Below are 21383 nucleotides of genomic sequence, written 5' to 3' on the forward strand. Positions count from 1 at the left end.
CCGTATGCTAACACATATATACGGAATTTAAAAAAAAAATGTCATGAAGAACCTAGGGGCAAAACGAGAATAAAGACACAGACCTACTTGAGAATGGACTTGAGGATATGGGGAGGGGGAAGGGTAAGCTGTGACAAAGCGAAAGAGAGGCATGGACATATATACACTACCAAACGTAAGGTAGATAGATAGTGGGAAGCAGCCGCAGAGCACAGGGAGATCAGCTCGGTGCTTTGTGACCGCCTGGAGGGGTGGGATGGGAAGGGTGGGAGGGAGGGAGATGCATGAGGGAAGGGATGTGGGAACAGATGTATATGTATGACTGATTCACTTTGTTATAAAGCAGAAACTAATTAAAAAAAAAAAAAAAGAGAAATCTAGAAACAATAAATGCTGGAGAGGGTGTGGAGAAAAAAAAAAAAAAAAAAAAAAAAAAAAAAAAAAAAAAAAAAAGGTAATTTGTATGATAGCAAAAAACTGAAAGTAACCTAAATGTCCAACAGTAGAAAAATAAAGCATAGCACACCCATATAAAGAAATATTTTTAAACAATCCACAAGGTAGCTTGTGGTACTATAATGTTTTATAAATATATAGAGTACCAACTGCACGGATATAATGAAATTGTGCAGCTGAGAGAAAAAAAAACACAAAGAACACACAAAAATATTAAGAGTGATTATATCTGGATAAGATTATGCATGTGTTTTTTTCTTTTTACTTTCATATACAGTTAATCTCTATGATAAACATTACTTTTATAATAAGAAAAATACTGGTTGTCAGGGGGGTAAGGGAAAAAAGTTTTAGAGTGCCATATGTAAGTGAAAAATCTAACCTTCGTAAGTAAAATAAATTAATTCAGTCACACATAAAATCCACCAAGTATACCTACAGTGAGGAACTCATCCTTACTGGTTCCTCATAGGGGTATAGCCAGGGTCTCTTTTATTCCACTGCTTTAGAATCTAAACCAGTAATTCAATAACAAATTTTTAATCGTCTTAGTAAAACTTCCTTAGTTATGCAGAGTGAAATGATGGCAAGAACAATTTAGGACTACAAATCGGTTCAACCTATTACAAACTAATTTGTTCAATAAGTCAACAGTATATATAGTGAGCATCTATTGCATTCAAAGTGTTGTTCAGCATTATGATATTCTAAGAGACAAATTAGAAAACATCTTACCTTCATAGAACTAACAATTTAAAAGTGCTGGACTTCCCTGGTGGCACAGTGGTTAAGAATCCGCCTGCCAATGCAGGGGACATGGGTTCGATCTGGGAAGATCCCACATGCTGCGGAGCAAATAAGTCCATGCGCCACAACTACTGAGCCCGCACGCTGCAACTACTGAAGCCTATGCACTATAGGGCCCGCATGCCACAACTACTGAGCCCGTGTGCTGCAACTACTGAAGCCAGCGTGCCTAGAGCCCGTGCTCTGCAAGGAAAGAAGCCACAGCAATGAGAAGCCCGTGCACAGCAACGAAGAGTAGCCCCCACTTGCCGTGAGTAGTGAAAGCCTACGCGCAGCAACGAAGACCCAACGCAGACAAAAAAAAAAAAAAAAAAAAAATTTTTAATTAGAAAAAAAGATTAAAAAAAATTTTTAAGTGCTGAAAAGTATGTACATAACACCTTCCTATTAATTTTTCTGTGAATCCAACACTGATCTAAAAAAATAGTCTTAAAAAACAAACAACAAAAAGCTAAACAAAAAATATGTACCTACAGCTCACATAAAGATGTAAACACAATACATACAGTTTAAGGCATTTGTGACAGATCTAGTGCACTTTAAGAAAACACATATCAGGTGGGTTTTTTTTTGTATTATTGAGCAAAAACGGATATTTAACACAACAAAATTCTGAAGTACGTGAATGTGTATCACTTATAAAATGCCCTAATAAATTACTATAAGTATGTATGTTTTTATCTGTATGTAGTCTACTGTTTATTAATAGAGTTATATAATAGGAAACCAGGTATGAAAGAATACTGAGTCAATCTCAGATACCAGATGTATAAGATTGTCTCAGATTATCTAAAGCTACATAAACATATGCACAATTATTAACAGGATATAGTTATTTATTGTCAACCAAAGTAAATAAATGAATTACTTGCTAACCTTGCCAAAGACGCTACTATAACACCACCTCCAGGGAAAGAAAAGAAGGTAAGGGTGGATAGATGAGTGCTGAGGGGATCTCTAACAACCAAAGTGGGGGTGGTGGTGGATGTGAACCATTTTTGTTGTGCAGATAAAATAATGCAGCACAGAGTTTCTCTCGATGACAGTTCAGTTTCCTTGTGGCCTGTAACCATAATCAGCATTTGCCTCTCTGAAGCTAGTGTCACACGATGGTTCTGAGGTTCAGTCAATGGGGTCAGCCTGTCTGAGGCAGTGCCAAGCAGTAAGAGAAGCTATTCAAGTGATCAGTGATCTATGGGTTGGAGACAGCAGCAGAGTTATATGAGGTAGGGTGGTGGTTAAGTAATTAGCTTTTGCTATCAGAGAAACCTGGAATCAAGTTCTAGCTCTCTCTTTTCAATTGTGTGATCTTGAGTGAGTTACATTTTCCCGTCTGTAAAATGATGATCATGTTACCTACCCTATAGGATTGTTTGTGCCTATTACATGTTATGGGCATGTAAAGGAACTAGCACAGTACCTGCTATAAAGTAAACTTTGCTGAACAGAAGCTATTAGTACTGTCGTAGTTGTATGAGAAAAAGAGGGGAAGCCTGTACTTTTAAGCTAAAGAAGGAGTGATGAGTTAGAAAGACAACTTGCTCAAGATATCACTCTATATTCCACAGCTCATCCAAGAGCCAGTCATGTGCTGGATGTTCACAGAGCATCTTTGAATCAGGAAACACTATAACAGTATTAATATCCAGGATAAGCAACCCTAACCTGCATTTTAAAGCGCCATTTCTATTACTGAAGGGGAAGGCAGTAGGATCTAAGTAATACGTGCAGCAATACTGCCCATTTTCCTGAATGAAAAATGAAAGATCATTGTCTATACCTAACTGAAACAATCAGGAAATGGAAATATAAGGACAAAAGTGAACATAATTATGCAACTGGAATCAGGACCAGGTGTTGCAGACTCCTTAACGATCACACGTGAGCAGTATCACTTTTTTATGTATTCTAAAGAGACCCTGCAAATGACCTGAGCTCACATATAACACAAGGTTTGCAAATATAAGTAAAAAATATCACAGTGGGTTTTTCTCTCAGGGCTTGAAATACACAAATGAATGCATACTGATGTTGTTCTAGACCTTATTTCTGTTTTGATTTGGAGGACAACACAAATTCAGAATTGTTACATGGTATCTTTAGAATCCATTGCAGTTTATATAATCCCTAGAATTGTTTGGGTCATATGAGGGTGAAGATACTATCAGTACCATTCCGGATGGAGATATACTATAGAGGATTTTTTTTTAAGTTCTTTTTACTTCTAGGTTGGCACAGCTGTGTTCCCCAGTGGGAACTGAATAGGTCCAACTATATGTTGTGAAGTGCAAAAAAGTTTATCTTCCCTTCATACTGGATGGGCCTTGAGGCATTAATAAATCTAATACCTAATTCACTTAGGACACTGAAAAGGGCCTCTGCTGGGTCTGCAGGAGCAATGGCTCCATAAAAGAGCTCTGAACCTAAATTTAGACTAAAAAACATTTGCCCCACGACTGAGTAAGCATTCTTAGGAATATTTAGTGTTTTATATTTTAAATTTGACCTATTTTGAGAAAAAACACTATGTAATCCAAAATACTTTTATTTACTATGTGTTTACTTCTTCCAGACCCACAACTAATCTGGGTGCTCTATCATTATTACATTATTATAAAATATAGATTTTAATGATCAATAAAGACAATTTACTTTTTTTAAAATTGAGGTGCCCTAACTTCTGGAGTTTGCCTGAAGAGAAAGTATATGAAGATTAAGAGAAATTATAATTTTAAAAGTAGGCTTGAAAAACTTGTTAGTTATGATTATTTTTATAAGTTACAGAGTTAGAGTTAGCCGTATCTGAAACAGGAAGAAAGAGAGGCAACAGTTATCTATTTATCAACCCTGTGAACTGGAAACAGATAATGGGCAATAAGGAAGGAAAAGGAAATCATATGATAAACACCCGTTAACCCAAGGGCACAGTTGGTCTAGACCTTAGGTTAGACCAGCTCTAATAAAGCTACAGAATGTATGAAAAGCTAAGCTTATAAAATAATTCTATATTTAAATTTTCTATGATTATTGGCTACCATTTAAAATGAAACAATTTAATATCAAATTTTATGTATAAACATGATGAATTTGAACTCTCCAGTAGAAACCTGATCCACAATACACTAAATGTTAATAACTCTATCTTATAAGTCACACTTCAGAGTGTATTAAAGAGAAAATAGTTTTTTAATAGATGATTTTTAAAAACTTAACTTCTTACCTTAAAGTTTAGGATCTAGTAAAGAAAATTAACAAAACTGGAATTTAGATAAATGTCAAGAATAATATTTTCAAAATATTCACAACCTGAAGCTACGACTATGGAAAGGATTTATTCTTATGAATGTAAAAATTCTACTGACTAGCTTGTACACATTCCTGGGGTCTTAATTTAAATATTACCTCCTCCAGAATCTGATGTCCTATGCTTAATCTTGTCATAATAATCATCACACTACATTGTATTTGTCTTTCACATAAGACTGTAAACATAGGAACAGAGGTTTTGTCTTATTCACCATTATGTCATTAGTCCCTAGTACAGTACCTAATGGATAAATAGTAGGTATGGGTTAAATATTGGGTAAAGGAATGTTGAATGAATTGTGTTATCATCTATTCCTGATGATTAAGAAAATTCACAATGCATTGAAAAATTAAAGACTTGCATTCCTAAACAAATTATTTTTCAATCTTTAAAGGACTAATCTTCCAACCTCTTTTCTTTTACTTTTCCCTCTTACTTGTCCTCTTAATCAGTACAAAACTAGATGATCAGAATCTGAGTCTCAAATGTTAACAACAGATTAGAAAGCCTGGCTGGTTTGGCCCCAGGGTGGATAGGAGTCACCCAAATCTCGCTCTTTAGCAGACACCTGGTACGGTAGAAGTTGAGACACAGAGTTCCCTCAAAGAGTTCTGCAGTTCCTCACCAATTGTGTGGTTCTTCTAAGTCTCTGAGAGGCTGGATCTGACTACTGTTCCTGAGACAGATTCAACCATTATTTTATTCTTTTGTGGAATTCATTACAGTTTAAATTATCCTCTCCCTCACTAGCCTGTACATTCCATAGAGGCCACATTAGTTTGTTCAGCACCCTATATCCAGGGTCTGGTTTAGTGCCTGACACACAATAAACACTCAATAAGTACTGGTCAGATGTGTAAATATGAGGTTCGGAGCAGCAGTTTTCAATCAAAAGAGACTGTAAAATTAGATAGGTAACAGCTACCCCTACTGTTATTTGCTCTACATTCCAAGTCTATCTGTCACATGGAAGACTTGATGCTGTACGTACTCTTTTATTATAAATTCTGTTCAATCAATGGCAAGTCTGGAAAACTTCAAAAGCAATATTAGGTAGGCTGTAGGCACAATGTCTAGATGAAGCAATGGAACCATTTCCAACTAGAAGTTTAGGGTTTGAATTACAGCTTAGTCAGTGTGTATCCTAGGGGAACTTATATAATCTCCCTAAATACTCAGTTACATCTTATTTAAAATGGGGGCCTTTTATCTAGCACGCAGAGTTTTTAATGGTGACTGAATGAAATTGTATATATGAAAGCAACTACTAGTATAATTCATGGTATTTAGGAGAAGGGGCTTACTACAAATTAGTTCTTTTGTGTTGGCCAGCCAGTGTCTGCAGCAAAATAGAGATATGATTTGACTAAAATCCCAGGAGCAGACATTTTGGGTAGAGAAAAATGAAAGAAAAAGGATTCAGAGGCAAAAAAAAAAGTAAGTAGATGTGAGGGACAATAAGTAAAAAAAGCAAAAGACAGAGCAGTAAGAACATAACAGCAGTTAGAAATGGAAAGACATTTTAACATAATAGAAAAATTGCCCAAAAAATCTATTAGCTTTTTCTTAGGTGACAGACTTCCCCACATATAAAATAACTGCCACCATTATAGTTAGGAGGAAAATCAACTGAAATGTACATTAAACACATATTAGAGATTTAACATTCTTCACTTGAATTCACATACTGGAAACTCAGCCTGCGTAAATATAGCCATGAACTTTATTATTTACTGTGATAAGGTAATAGCATATCCTCCTCTGTGTACTACCTGCAGAGTTATAAAAGCCAAATGTGTACTAGCTCTTTAGGTACAATCACAAGGCATCAGAATGTAGAGTTAGGCCCTTTCTTTGCATTTTGTGATCATCATACAGGGGCTACCAACATTGGAAGAGAAACTGGCTATCATGAAAACTTTATTGGAAATTCTTTTTTCGTGCTTAGTTACTTTCATTTTCTTACTACTGTAGTCAAAACTACTTCAGCTCCCTCATTAAGATTGTTTTCTGGCTAAATCATTATCTTTCTAGTCTGTGTGTGTGTGTGTGTGTGTGTGTGCGTGTATTCTTTGGTCTGTTCTTAGATAAAGAAAGAGAATAAGAGGTCTTAGATATGTTGCATACCAGAAGTAAGCACCATGCAACCTCATGGTGGGCAACCTCAAGGAATGCCCACCTGGTACCAATAAGTTCATTAAAAGAGTTCATTTGAATTCATAACCTTTGTCCACCTCTGGTGATACAGTGATTTTTAAGTCTATCTATGCTCTCTGTAAGGCTGTCATCTTCATGAGGGCTGGAATCTTGTCTGTTTTTCTTTCCTTTGTATCATCACCACCTAGTTCAGGGACAGGCACACAATACACAGACAATGAATATTTCATCCATTATTAAACAAATATTTATTGAGTATTTACTATGAGCCAGTCAGTCATTATTCTAGGTGGTGAAAATATAGGAATGAACAAAATAGATGAAAATTTCTGATCTCATGGAGATTATGTTTTTGTGTAGGCAACTGACAATAAGCAAGAAAAATAAGTTGAATACATAGAATGATAGATAATGGTCCATGTTAAGGAATTAAAATAAAGTGAGGAAGGGAGAAATAAATTCTAGGATGGGGGAGTTGTGGTTGAAATTTCAGATAGTATGACCAGTGATGATATCATTGAATGATCACATTTAGGTAAAGACCTGAAATAAATACAAAAATGAGTCAGGAAGATAACCTCGGAGAAAAAGCATTCAAGCCAAATGGTAAAAATGTCCTCTGGAAGGAGTAGGCTCTTCTATAAAATGTTAGGCTAGATTCACACAGGAATGTTCCTGTTAAAACATAGAGGTACCACATTTAAAACAGAAAATATACAAACGCATACACAAACAAAACTTTTTAAATGTCTGATCTTATAATAAATTGAAATTCCAAAAAGATAGGAAGGAAAGGGATGTGAAAGACAGGGCATTATTATGATGTTATACAACACACCAGAGGTATTATCCAACTCAGTAATAATCAGGAAGCCACAGGGACAAAAAGCAGGTTTACAATAATGACAACCACAGAGAATGGCAACCAAGTAATATGCCTGGACTACCTAGAAACAAACAAACAAACAAACAAACACTCTCTACCAGGACACCTTCAACAACCCAGATTATGTGGGAGTCTCACAGGAAAAGCAAACTTCAATTAAGAAGAGCTCACATATCAAAGATATCAAACACATAAGGAAAGGCTTTTTCATATAGGAGTCAGCAGAAACCAAAGTGTTTTACATCAAATATAAGCATTAAGTTAGAAAATGAATAGGGAGGGCACAGTCTTAAGAATTGAAGTAAGAGAATATTAATCTCACACTTCAGTGGGACAAAATGTTTAAAATGATAAAAATTTTAAAAGAAATAGGCAAAAATAAGCAGAAAAAACATGGAAAAGCAGATTTGATAAAAACCAAAGAGATTTAAAGGAATGAAATTTGTATTAAAGTTAGCATCTGAAGTGAGGCTACATCACATTAGATGCAGATAAGGGAAGAATCACTGAAATGAAAGATAATTCTAAGGCATTTACCCAGAAGAGAAAGGTGGAAAATATTAAAAAGAGATTAAGAAATATGAAGAACAGAATAAAAAGATTTAGGGCTTCCCTGGTGGCGTAGTGGTTGAGAGTCTGCCTGCCGATGCAGGGGACATGGGTTCGTGCCCTGGTCCGGGACGATCCCACATGTCACGGAGCAGCTAGGCCCGTGAGCCATGGCCGCTGAGCCTGTGCATCCGGAGCCTGTGCTCCGCAAAGGGAGAGGCCACAACAGTGAGAGGCCCGCGTACAGCAAAAAAAAAAAAAAAAAAAAAAAAGAATAAAAAGATTTAACATGTCTAAAAAGTATATGAGAATGAGAAAATAAAGACAAAAAGGCAATATCTGAAGCAATAATGGATCTTTTCCAGAATTGAAAAAGACATGGAACATCAGATACATAAAGCAAGTCCCAAAAATAATAAATAAATATAAATCCAAATCTGGAGACGTTATAATGAAATCTAGAATACTGTATCACTCATGATCCAATCAAGGAAACATAAACCACTCACAGTGTTTAAAATGAGGCAATATAGGGCTTCCCTGGTGGTGCAGTGGTTGAGAGTCTGCCTGCTGATGCAGGGGACAAGGGTTCGTGCCCCAGTCCGGGAGGATCCCACATGCCGTGGAGCGGCGGCCCGTGAGCCATGGCCGCTGGGTCTGCACGTCCGGAGCCTGTGCTCCGCAACGGGAGAGGCCACAGCAGTGAGAGTCCCACGTACGGCAAAAAAAAAAAAAAAAAAAAAAAAAAAAAGAAAAGAAAATGAGGTAATATAAACTATGCAGAAGAGGCTGATAAGTGAACCAAGGTATGATGATACAACCCAGAAATTAGCAATGGCAAGGGACAGAGGGGTAAAATAGGGAGTCCTTGTGAATCGGTTCATCAGGAGTTGGGTCCACTACAGAGATGTAGCAGTGTTTGGAAATGTCACCCAGGCTGACAAAGGAGACATTTTAAAAGTTCTCCTTTCCTCCTGTTCTCAGTCAATCACCAGTGATTCCCACTGGATGAAGTCTGGCAGAAGAAAACTGATTTGGTAGCCTAGGAAATTCAGCCTGAATGGTCAGCCCTCTTCAAAAACAACCAAGAAGAAGAGAAAAGAATGAATCTTAGAGCCAAACAATCTGCAACCTGTACAAACACCAAAGACAAAGAGTAAGGACAGATTATCTATAGAGGAAACTCAACTAAATAGATAGTTGATGTCTCAACAACAACAGTATAGAGTCTAGAAAACAATGGAATAGTATCTTCAAAGTATTGAGGGAAAATAAATAAGTACGGTAGTTTATATAGTCAAATAAACTATCATTAAAAAGTGAGAATATCAAAATCAAAACTACAATGAGGTATCACCTCACTCCAGCCAGAACGGCCATCATCAAAAAGTCTACAAATATTAAGTGCTAGAGAGGGTGTGGAGAAAAGGGAATCCTCATACACTGTTAGCAGGAATGTAGATTGATGCAGTCACTGTCAAGAACAGTATGGAGGTTCCTTAAAAAATTAAAAATAGAGTTACCATATGATCCAGCGATCCCACTCCTGGGCATATACTCAGAAAAGACAAAAACTCTAATTCAAAAATATTCATGCACCACAGTGTTCACAGCAGCACTATTTACAATAGCCAAGACATGGAAGCAACCTAAATGTCCATCGACAGATGAATGGATAAGCAATATATACAATGGTGTATATATATATATATATATATATATATATATATATATATATATATATTTTTATATACACACACACACATATACACACTGGTATATTATTCAGCTATAAAAAAGAATGAAATAATGCCATTTGCAGCAACATGAATGGATCTAGAGATTATCACATTAACTGAAGTAAGTCAGACAAAGACAAATATCATATGATATCACTTATATGTGTAATCTAAACAAATGATACAGATGAACTTATTTACGAAACAGAAATAGACTCACAGACATAGAAAACAAACTTATGGTTACCAAAGGGGAAAGGGGTGGGGAGGGATAAATTAGGAGTTTTGGATTAACAGATATAAATTACTATACAGAAAATAACTAAGCAAGGATTTACTATATAGCACAGGGAACTATAGTCAATATCTTGTAATAACCTATACTGGAAAATAATCTGAAAAATATACATTTCTATATAACTGAATTACTTTGCTGTACACTTGAAACTAATACTACATTGTAAATAAACGATACTTCAAATTTTAAAAAGTAAGAATAAAGTACATTTTCAAATAAGGATCAAAAGTTTACTTATAATTTGCCTTCATTAAAAGAATATAAAAATATAAATTAGTAATAAGTAAATTTAACCCAGAATAAAGGATTGGATGAAAAAACAAATGAAAAACAAGAATACTGGCAGTGGTGTACTGGTAAATAGTCAACAAATGATTCTTCCAAGAAAAAAAAAGCCCAGATTTGTAGTGTTTACTTATTTCTATTGTATAAATACTCCCACCATGGCCAACTTCAAACTACAAACATAATGTCACTGAATGAAGAGCTGGAAAGAGATACACACAATCAGCTTTTGCCAGTCAACAGCACACTGGAAATTGGTAACCACCTAAGGAATCTTAAATAAATTCTTACTATAAAAAGTTAAATAATACCAGTTATTAAATGGGATATAAAAACAAGTTGGATCTAAAATATTAGACAGTATTAATATGTAAGATAAGGGCAGGGGTGATTGAAGATGAAATATTTTAACATTTTTATATTGTTTGAAAGGAGGTAGAGATACTAACATCATCAAATCAAGTAGGATTATACAGTATTTAAAGGTAATCACTATCTGTTAGAAATTTTAAATATGCATAATTTTCAAACTAATAGAGGGGTGAAAGGAACTTAAGAAAACTCAATACAATAGTGAAAAGCAAGAACAAAATTTTTTTAAATGCATTGTAAATAGAGGGCACAAATTAGGATTTTAGTAATTAAACATATAAGTAATTACAATAAATATACACCAGTTAAATTTCTGGTTAAAAGTGAGCAACAATTTGAATTTTAAAAAGTCAGTGGCATGCTATTTACAAGACACTCAGCTAAAATATAATGTTTGAAAGTAAAGAAATGGTAAAAATTGAGGTAGCTATATTAATGTCTAATAAACTAGGTTTTAAGTAAAAGAATTATTTAAAAATAAATATGTCCATTAAATAATGAAAGTGAAACAAATCATTAACAAGATACAATAAACTGCCCCTCTAAGCATCTAACAACAGATACATAAAATATATAAAACACAAATAGCAAAATTCTCAATCATAAAGAAAGATTTGATCATATTTATAACATTAATTGCAAGAGTAAGCAGGCAAGAAAAGTAATGATAATTTAACAAGGCAGATCTAATTAACAAATATAAAGCCTGCACCTAAGAATTATAAGATACACATATCTTCCAAGTACAAATGAAAAATTTACAAAAATTGACCTTACATCAAGCCACAAATTGTCTTAACATATACTAAATAATTAAAATCATTGAATCATCTCCTCTAATCACAAGTAAATTTAGACTTTAATTAAAAAAAATAACCCTGACCCCCCCCAAATCTCCAATAGTTGGAATATTTAAATTAAAATTTTATGTAATTCATAGGCAAAAGGCTAATAAATATTTTGGAAGTTAGAACTCAATGACAATGAACACAATACATACCAAAACTCAAAGAATGCAGTTAAAGCAGCTCTCAGGGGAAACTGTATAGCTCTAAATTTATATGTTAAAAAGACTAAAAATTACCAAGTTAGAAAAGGTACATTAAAGTAAAAACAAAAACTTTAAAAGCAGGAAAATAACAAAATAATATCAGAAATAAGTGAAATGAATAATAGACATAAAGACAGTCAACAAAGTAAAATATTTTGCTTCTTTGAAAAGACTAATAAAAAGACAAATCACCAGGAAGTTTTATCATAAAAAGAAGGTATACCAATAAATAGCATTAAAAAAGAAAAAACAGATCTGTTTGAAGAATTAAATTAATTACTGAGTACCATGAACAACTTTATGCTATTTATTTGAACTAATTATTCAAGCTATTTTAAAACATAGATTAAAGGACATTTTTGTTGAAAATATAACTAGCTTGAGGGGAACTAGAAAACTTGAATAGAATTTTATAAATAAAACATTACCTAAGCAGTTAAAATCTATATAAACAAACACACACACACACACACACACACACAGGTGTGCACAAAGGCCTAAATACATTTAAAAGCAACACTTAATAAGCCTTCAAAAACCAGATGGTCTGTTATAAAAACTATACTGCAGAAAACAGAAAAGCACCTTGACTTATTGTATAAGACTATTAAACATTCATTCCAAAACTAGAAAAAGGCATTATGAGAAAGGGATATTATTTTCTATGATAAGTATTAAGAAGTACAACCAAGCAAAGAACATTGAGAAGAAAAAAAAAAGAGGTACAAGAGCTATCATTTATCTAACTTCCACTAAGTACTTTGCCAAGACTTCTGCATATATAATTTAATCTGTACATCATCCATATAAGGTAGCTTTATTTTCACCTTTATCATCATTTTATAAAGGAAGAAAGTGATGTTCTAAGAAAACAAACTGGCTCAAGGTCACAGACTTAATAAGTAGCAGAGCTTGATGTTAGGAGACTAAAGCCCATTACTTAAACACTACATTCTACAGTTTCCTCATCTTTTAAAAAATATATTCAAATACAACATTATAACATCTACATAACACTAAACGTAATTTTGAATGCAGTATTATTTTTGGCTTTCAACAATTTTATTATGCTATTCCTAGGCATTGTTTTCATCAAATTTATCATGTCTGGGGTTTGCTAAACTTCTTGAATATATGTATGTCTTTCACAAAATTTAGGAAGCCTTTACCTTTATTCTTAAAATACTTAAACATTTTTTTCTACCCATTCTTATTCCTCAATTGCGTATATAGTAGATGTTTTAAAATTGTCCTTCAGGCTTCTGAGGTTCTGTTCATTGTTTCCATCTTTTTTTTCTCACTCTTTTTCAGATTGGATGAATTCTATTGATCTAACTCAAGTTTACTGACTTTTCCTTTGGCCACATCCATTATGCTATTAAGTCTATTCAGATAATGTATTTTTCTGTTTTAAAATTCTCATTTGGTTTTTTTGTATAGATATATATTTCTAAATTTCTCTGTTGATATTTCCTATCTTTTTATTCATATTAACAATATTTTCTTTTACTTCATTCAGCAGTTGTAATACCTTCTTTAATTTTCTTGTCTGATAATTTTAATATCTGGGTCATTTCTGAATTTTCATCTATTGATTTTCTTTCCCTTTGAGAAAGGGTTACAGTTTAGCATGCTTTTTTTTGTATTTGAACTAATTTGGGGTTGTATCTTGGACACTGTCAATGTTAATTGTGAATACTCTGGATTCTGTTATACAGAGACAGAGAGTGCTGGTGTTTTTTGTTTTAGCAGGTCATTAGCTAGTCTCAAGTTGCAAACTCTGTCCTATTCAGATCTCAGTTTGGATTGCTTTCAGTCTACCCTATGCATGTGTGGTTCAGGGGTCAGCCAAAGAGTAAGGCAGAGTTTGTACATGGAATTTTAGTTTTCCCATCTCTGTCTCTTTCCTTTCTTGAGTTACCCCTCACTCTCTGGCATCCCTGTCCCTTCCCATTTTCCTCCAGTCTGAAAGCAACAGGCTTTCTCTTGAAGTTTAACTTCCTTATGTTGCCACTACAACTGCAGATACTCTCAGGAAAAGCCACAAAAATGTGAAACTCACCCCACCCTATGCTAGTTGCTTAATACAAGTTTCAACTCCCGTCTAAAATCTTCCTACTATTGTTCATTCTCCAAAATGCTCATATCATATTGTATTTTGACTTGTTTGTTTTGCCTTGATTTTTTCTTTGGTCAGAGTTTATGGTTGTTATTTGTAGGTGGGTTGTTTGATTAGAGATTTATTTCTCCATACCAGAAACATCTAATGAATTATGATTAATTCTAGGAACAGAACGATCTAAATAGGTACCAAGAAGTACAGATAAAAATTGAAGTCAATGGGCTAGAAACATGTCACTTGCTTCTGGAAGAGGCCTAAATAACAACACATGAAGAAAGGGAGAAATGAAATGGATAAAAAATAAATTTAAAGAAATATGTACAAGCAAATGGCTAAGAATGCATGTGAAATTTATATATACATCAAATTCTCAAAAGTTTGGGAAGTGGAAAAAAGTTGTCAGTGAAATGTCTCAAGACCAACACCCTTCATCAGATCCCAAAATCAAAGTAGGGAAAAAAAAGAAACTTAAAAGAATCTTTGTCCAACGTTCTTTGCCAAGATTTATAGTAACCCACAACATATCTCAAAGCTTGAAAAACTATCTCAAGAACTGGTCAAGATTAAGTTCCCCAATAAATTATATTTTCTAAATTAAAAACGAGCACATACTCAAATGCAAAATATTTTTTTAAATTGAAGCTAAAGCAAATTTGCTTTATAGTTGATAATAGAGCCCATATATCTCTGTCATTACAAGATCTGTTTTCAGATCTTGATGCATTATAGGATATGGTAATATCAGAGAGTAAGGAAAGAAAATCGTATTTAAAACTCAGCAAGAATATAATCTCTACAAGATATCCATCATTTGAAATAATTTCATCATACTTTTTTCTCCTTTGGTATGCCTCTGGATCTAATTCTACTAGGTTACAGTAAGAAAAACTGCCCCCACCTCCATCAACCATCAGAAGATATGGTTCCACTATTAAGCAGCAGTGGGACTTTGGACAAGACCCTATCAAGGCTTCAGTTTACTCATGTGAAATGTGAGGCTAGAAGAGATGTTTTCTACTTTCCAATTGTAGCAGTATACCACTATATAAATAGCTCCCCCCCCCTTTTTTTTGTTGTTGTTCCCCAACCAGTGATCAAACCAGCATCTCCTGTGGTGGAAGTGCAGAGTCTCAACCACTGGACCACCAGGGACGTCCCTAAATAGCCTTATTTCTGAACTCCTTAATATTTGAAGATTTGTATGATTTCTACAAAACAGGTCTGGTTAATTCCTCAGATTTCAGGCCCGTGGAGAATATTTCAAGAGAGATATATTGTCCCTTTCAGAAAAGTGAGAAAAAATGCAGGCTCTCACATACAATCTCAAGTAAATCATCAACTGACACCTGAAGTTTTCATACCTGTGGAGATAAGAAGCTTGTTTACATCAGTACTTCAGCTGAGTGGGAAAATTTTGTGAATGGTGTGTTTAAAATAATTTTAAGTTTGAAGATTAAACAATTGGAACCTGGCTGCAAGTTTCAAGAAAAAGATTTTGCAGATTGTTTAAGATTCTGAGAGCTTTAGATCTATCTTCTGATAAAAACTCTGCTTAGAACCAAAAAACAGGATAAGTAGTACAATGCTGTTTAAAACTGCTTGGATTATATTCACTCAAATAACATTAATAAACACTTATTAAACACCTGGTTGGTGCAAGGTGCTGTACTATTCACTGTGAGACACATACATGTAAGAAAGAGTTTTGTATCTGCCTTTAGAGAGTTGGTAATCTACCAGAAGAGATACATACGAGAAGATATACATATGTAAATAATAACAGTGCATAGCAGGAAGAGGAAAATACTATTAAGGAGGAACAGAAAGAGCCCTGTGCCTCAGGCTTGATTCCCTGTAGGGAACTAAGGTAGCAGGGGTCACACTGCAGAAAGGGGCCAACCATACAGCATGCAGGACATTCAGAGCTAGCCAGGGAAGCAAGAGATGGAGGGATGGCTAGAGGAACCTGGAGAAACAGGGGCAGAGCGGTGGACCTAGAGGACCAGTAGTCAGTTGAAGATCTAACAGGTGCCTGCCTGGATGAGAGGATCTAATTCCTGGTACAAAGGTCAGGACCCAAGGATGATTCCGTGCAAATGAGTGTTGAGAAAGGACAGCAATGGAGTGAGTATTCTGTTATGGGAAGAATGGTGTTACAAGTTGAGGAAATATCAAGAACAAAAACCACAGCAGAAGGAATTTTTATTTTTTTCTAGTTTCCTGCCTCATGAACCATAATCTTTTGAATATCAGTTTTAACAAAATGAATAAGAGTGCAACAGAGTTCAGATGAAGCTTATTTCTTGCCAAAATCCATATGAATGCCAAATACCTTCCAAGCAGATTGTCTGGCCACTTAGTACAGATGAATCTTTTTGCCTTCCATTTAAACTAAAAAAAAAAAAAATCTCATATTGGGCACTTATCACTAAGTTACAGTCTCCCTCGTCACTGCTTAGCAGTGAACAAGAACTAACTGAACTAAGTGAGAAAGAGTGAACCCTTTAGGCCACAAGAGTACTTACAGTAGACCACACGTATTAGAAACAAGCTACAACAGTAGAAAGAGAAGGTATGTTATGCTCTACCTATGAATCTTGGCTTACAGGATGGGGGAAGGAAGATTAGGAGAAAGGGAAATAATATTCAATTGTACCCTCTTTGGGCTGGGCACTTAGCAAATATTTTACAACTTAATCTCATCACAATCAAATGAGGTACTAAGACCATGTAATACAAGAAGGAGTGGGTTTCAAAACGGCTAAGTTATTTTCACAATGTCATGTATCACTTAACTGGTGACACTATGACTTGAGTCTAATTTGACTCTGAAGCTTCTTTTACTTCCCTTTCATTTATTTTTGTTTATGTCCCAGTTAAAAAAAAATAGCATACCTCCTTAGGGTTGCACCTCTGATAGGCAGGAGACTCCCCTCAAGCTGTTTTGGGGTGACACTGATTGTGTTAATGACCACCTCTTCTCCAGATCTAGTGTCATGGATCATCATAACACAACAAGCTAAAGGAGTATTTATCTAACACATAATCTAAAGAATTGATTCCTAAAGCGGTGAGTCTCACTACCACAGTAGTGGCAGCTGCCTGTCCGAAGAGTGATAAAATTGTGTCTTTGCTCCACTGGTTTCTGCTCCTTAGGGTCACCAAGGGATACTCTACCAGTAATGGACCTACAACCATAGTCTCCTTTCTTTCCAGGCTTTTCTCCCTGCCAAACTTAACATGTCTAGTTTTTTGATATCACAGATATTGTCAGACCCTAGGCCTCCCGAGTCTTCTGCTTTTTGAACCCTTTAACATTGTTTTTCTCACCCAGCCCAAACCCCATGACCCATCACTTTATTCTTTTACTAATACTCTCTAATACTTCACTTCCTGGTTTTCCTCTGTCTCATTTACCTCAATTTCGTTTGGTTAAGATTCTGAGACAAGAATTTTGCATAAGTAGTTTATTTGGAAGATGACCCCCGGAAACACTAATGAAGGAGAAAAGTGAGGCAGAGAAGGGAAATGAGATAGTCTGCAAAGATAACCATCAATGGTTCTAGATCCCTGTTCTTGCATATTGCCCCACCCATCAGGAGAAAAAGTTTGTTTCCCCCCATCTTGAATCTTGGCTGGCCTTGTACCTTGTTTTGACCATTTAATTATAGCAGAAGTCACACTGTGCCAGTTGTAACCCAAGAACAGAAGGGTTCTGGCAGCCTACTTTTTTTTTGCTTTCTTGGAATGCAGACACCATGTAAAGAAGTTCTGACTAGATTAGTGAATAATAAGAAAGCATGTTGATAAAAAGAGGCTCAGACCCCAGCTATTCCACCCTTTGCACTGAGGCCTCAACTTGTGAGTAAAGCCACTGTGGACATCCCTGACCCAGACAGGCTCCCAGTCAAGTGCAGCTACATAAGTGACCTCTGGTATTCCTAGGCAGAGCAGAAGAACTCTCAGCTAAGCCCAGCCACCCCACAGAATTGTGAGAAATAATAAATCCTACTGTTTTAAGCAACTAACAAACTACCTAAAGGGGTAGTTTGTTACACAGCCATAAATGAAACAGGTAGGAAGTCAATAAGGGGTGCATTTATTAAGCAGCTTACTGGTATGGTGAATTGGAGCTTAATCTTATTGGCCTATTCTGGGAAACAGTATAAAACATGCCTCACAGTTATTCCACATAAAAGGTGGGGATGCTGGGATATTTATCCATTAGCTTGCCACCAGTTATTTGCTTAAGCCTTCTTCTAGTGGCATTAAATCTTTGGCACTTCAAGCCTGGCCAGAACTTGAGCCAAACCTGCTGAATATCCCAGAAAAAAAAGCCCCTAGAGAGTCACAGTATCAGCCATAAGAAGTCTTCAGTGACAAGAGATGAGTAGTGGAGAAAACAGAAAGAGCACCAACATCAGAAAAGACCCAATCCTGGAGCAGTCCAGCTATCTGCCTTCTCTATCCTTATATTTCAGAAGCCTAAGAGGGTCTCACAAACTTGCTGACCATAACCACTACTCATCCTCAGCCTTTACACTTAGGTGGGCCCTAAATGTTGCTTAATAATCCTTCCAGGTTTCCTTAATCAACTTTCTCTCTACTTCTGTATATGACATCTATTTCAAATCTTCCCTCGCTCCTGAAATCTTCTATTCCACCCCTCCCCTTTCAGAATCTGCAAAGAAATCTGCTATCTATACCAATGAGAAAATAAAATAAAGGCCATTATATCAACTTTTTGGTATCTCACTTACAAACAACTGCATTCATACACTTCTATTTATTCTTCCCTACTAGTACCACAGGAAAGGATCAACCTTACTCCAGCATTAATTCATCCACCTCCACCACTGGAGCCCCTGCCTTAGGGATTTTGTCCCTCTTCTGTAATTGCCCTTGTCTGTCTCTCTTAACATACAAATGCTGGAGAAATGGAAGGATATAATCTATTAAAATCCTACACACCATTCCTACTGCCTGAAATGTACTCTTTTTTCCCTCACGCCTCCCTCAGACTCTTGCCTGGCAAACACCTCTTCATCCTTTAGGTCTCAGCTTACTAATACTGCCTCAGGAAAGCTTTCCCTAACCTTCCCACTTCCCAAATCTAAGTTTACCCCATCACAGTGGTTTGCTCTGTACTGAAATTGCACATTCCCTTTCCTGATATTTCTCCTTCCTCTCCCACTGAATGTAAGGTCCTCCAAGTCAGGTACTTGTCTTATAAGTTTTTGAACCACAGTCTCTATGCTTAGAACACAGTTGGTGTTTAATAAATATTTACTGAATAAATAAGTGAACAGGGTCCTCTCATTCTCTCCTCACCATCCCAGAGTAACTATAGTGAAAGCGGCATGCAGGACATACATATTGTGGCCCTTCCTTTTACCACTATCTTTGCTTCCTTTTAGTCTGCTATGAAGTATGATACTGTGGCCCTTTTTAATTTTCATGCAGTTTAGCAAAAAATAGCGGAGCAAAATGCACTTGCATAGAAGCTCAGGAATCCATTGCTAACTTGGAACTTTTTGTTTTGTTATAATGCTATGAAGAAACAGACTTCAACACTGGATTCTAAAATGTAATTCATATTTCTCATCAACAAAAATTCAGAACTTCTTAAGTTCTGAAAGACTTTTCAGCAGAAACTAACACAACATTGTAAAGCAATTGTACTCCAATAAAGATGTTAAAAAAAAGACTTTTCAGAGGCAAAAATGCATACTTGTATATTCACAGTGATTTCTCTAAAAAATGTTTCTAGAAATGTAAAATAACCTCCGTTTTAGTAGTTAGATTGATGGGTCTATCTATATCAACTTTTATAGGTATGGTTTTCACTTTCATCAAGAAATGAGCCCTCAAGTTTAAGAGAAATGAAAAAAAAAATCTGTTTGGGTTTATGGTCACTTCTGAGCTCTACTACCCAGTCCTAGAGTCTTCTTAAACCATAGGCCAGATTTCCTGAGAAAGGATTTGGAGCAAAGAATATATACTTCTTTGCCTCCTCCCTACCATGTTCTAAGCAACTGAGGAATGTGGGACATTTTAAATCTTTCATATAATATTAATACCACTGCTTTAGAAGGCTGAAAATCTGCTCAGAATGATTCTCACCTTCCCCCTTTCCCTCTATTGCCATCTTTTGGAATAGGTGAGGGAAGTGAGGTGGCTTTTAAAAGCTGGTCTTGAGGGAGAAAAGGACACTGAAATTCCACTACAACTATTTTTTATTTCCTGCCACCTCAAATCCTGAATACATGTGCTATTATGAAGTCTTTGTGTTTTTCATTAAAAGCAACCTTCTAATTAATATTTTTTAAAATTTAGATTAAAGCAAAAATGCAGAAAAGAAGGGTGAAATCAGATTAGCACACCATCTGAAAAGCTCTGTCATTTACAAAAATTGGTAAGATATAGGAAGAAGCATGTTTCCCGGTCTGTTTTCTTCATCTGTGGATACCTGGGACATAATTTAGTTTTTCATCCCCTGTTCCCAGATCAGCTCACTCTGTTCAGCTCCATCTTCACTCTGACATATAATTACTTCTTCAGCTCCTGTGCTATTTGGTTTTAAGCACCTCTTACCCCCAAGGCCTCATGGCTCTAAGGGCTTGTTGAATTTAAACAAGCACATTTAAATCTTTGTCTTTAAATGAGTAAAATAAAAGTCTTGACACCTCACACAGAGTACTCTTCTATCCACCTACACTCTAAATGTGCATGTTATAATTGTCTACCAGATCATAATGAGTATCTATCTATCCTCAAAATCAGAGAAAGGAGGACTCATTCTAGAGGTAAATTTACAATAAATGGTTTTATTCTTGATTAGCTCTGTGTGTTTGAGGACACAGAGATTGACACATGCATAATTTAACTACCTAATAAATATCAGATGATCAGGGACATCTTAGAAATAAAGGTGTGAATGAAAAACAAAAGGAAAAAAAGCAAAATTACTAACAACAACAAAAAATAAGACAAGAAAGTAAAGGAATTTTAAGCCTTACCTCTCATACAAAAAATTCTGCACACTTACCCACACCTGCTACTCATGCATGTACATGCATATGTAAACACACACACACACACACACACATTTTATAGAAATGTTGAACTATATGCCTTTCCTGGAGACTTACAGTAAGCCTGGAATCTACTACCATTGCTGCTAACAATTCATAAATAATATCTATGGTCTTAGTTTAGGCTTGAGTAAATGAGTGATCATGATATTTGTTCTATATTCTTAATTTATCCCAACTACTGAAAAATGAGTATTGAATGAGACTTACATTCAAATACACTATCAAAAATGCAGCAAAAAGAAGTATTATAATTATGA

At 35.4% G+C, this 21383-nt stretch overlaps 1 protein-coding gene across 9 annotated transcripts in view; it reads right to left on the reverse strand.

Moving 5' to 3' along the window:
- ZBTB20 (zinc finger and BTB domain containing 20) overlaps positions 1-21383 on the reverse strand; it is an 830948-nt gene that overhangs the window by 581967 nt on the left and 227598 nt on the right. For 2 of the 9 annotated variants that reach the window (XM_081234537.1, XM_081234536.1), the window contains exon 1: positions 1192-1666. The exons of the other annotated variants lie outside the window; for them this stretch is intronic. The gene's annotated coding sequence lies outside the window, so the exon portion shown is untranslated. Of the gene's footprint in view, positions 1-1191; positions 1667-21383 lie in introns of those variants that run through there. 9 annotated transcript variants of the gene reach the window in all.

Source organism: Mesoplodon bidens (genome assembly GCF_964165515.1).
Source record: "Mesoplodon bidens genome assembly, chromosome: 5".
In the NCBI taxonomy this organism is placed as follows: Eukaryota; Metazoa; Chordata; class Mammalia; order Artiodactyla; family Ziphiidae; genus Mesoplodon; species Mesoplodon bidens.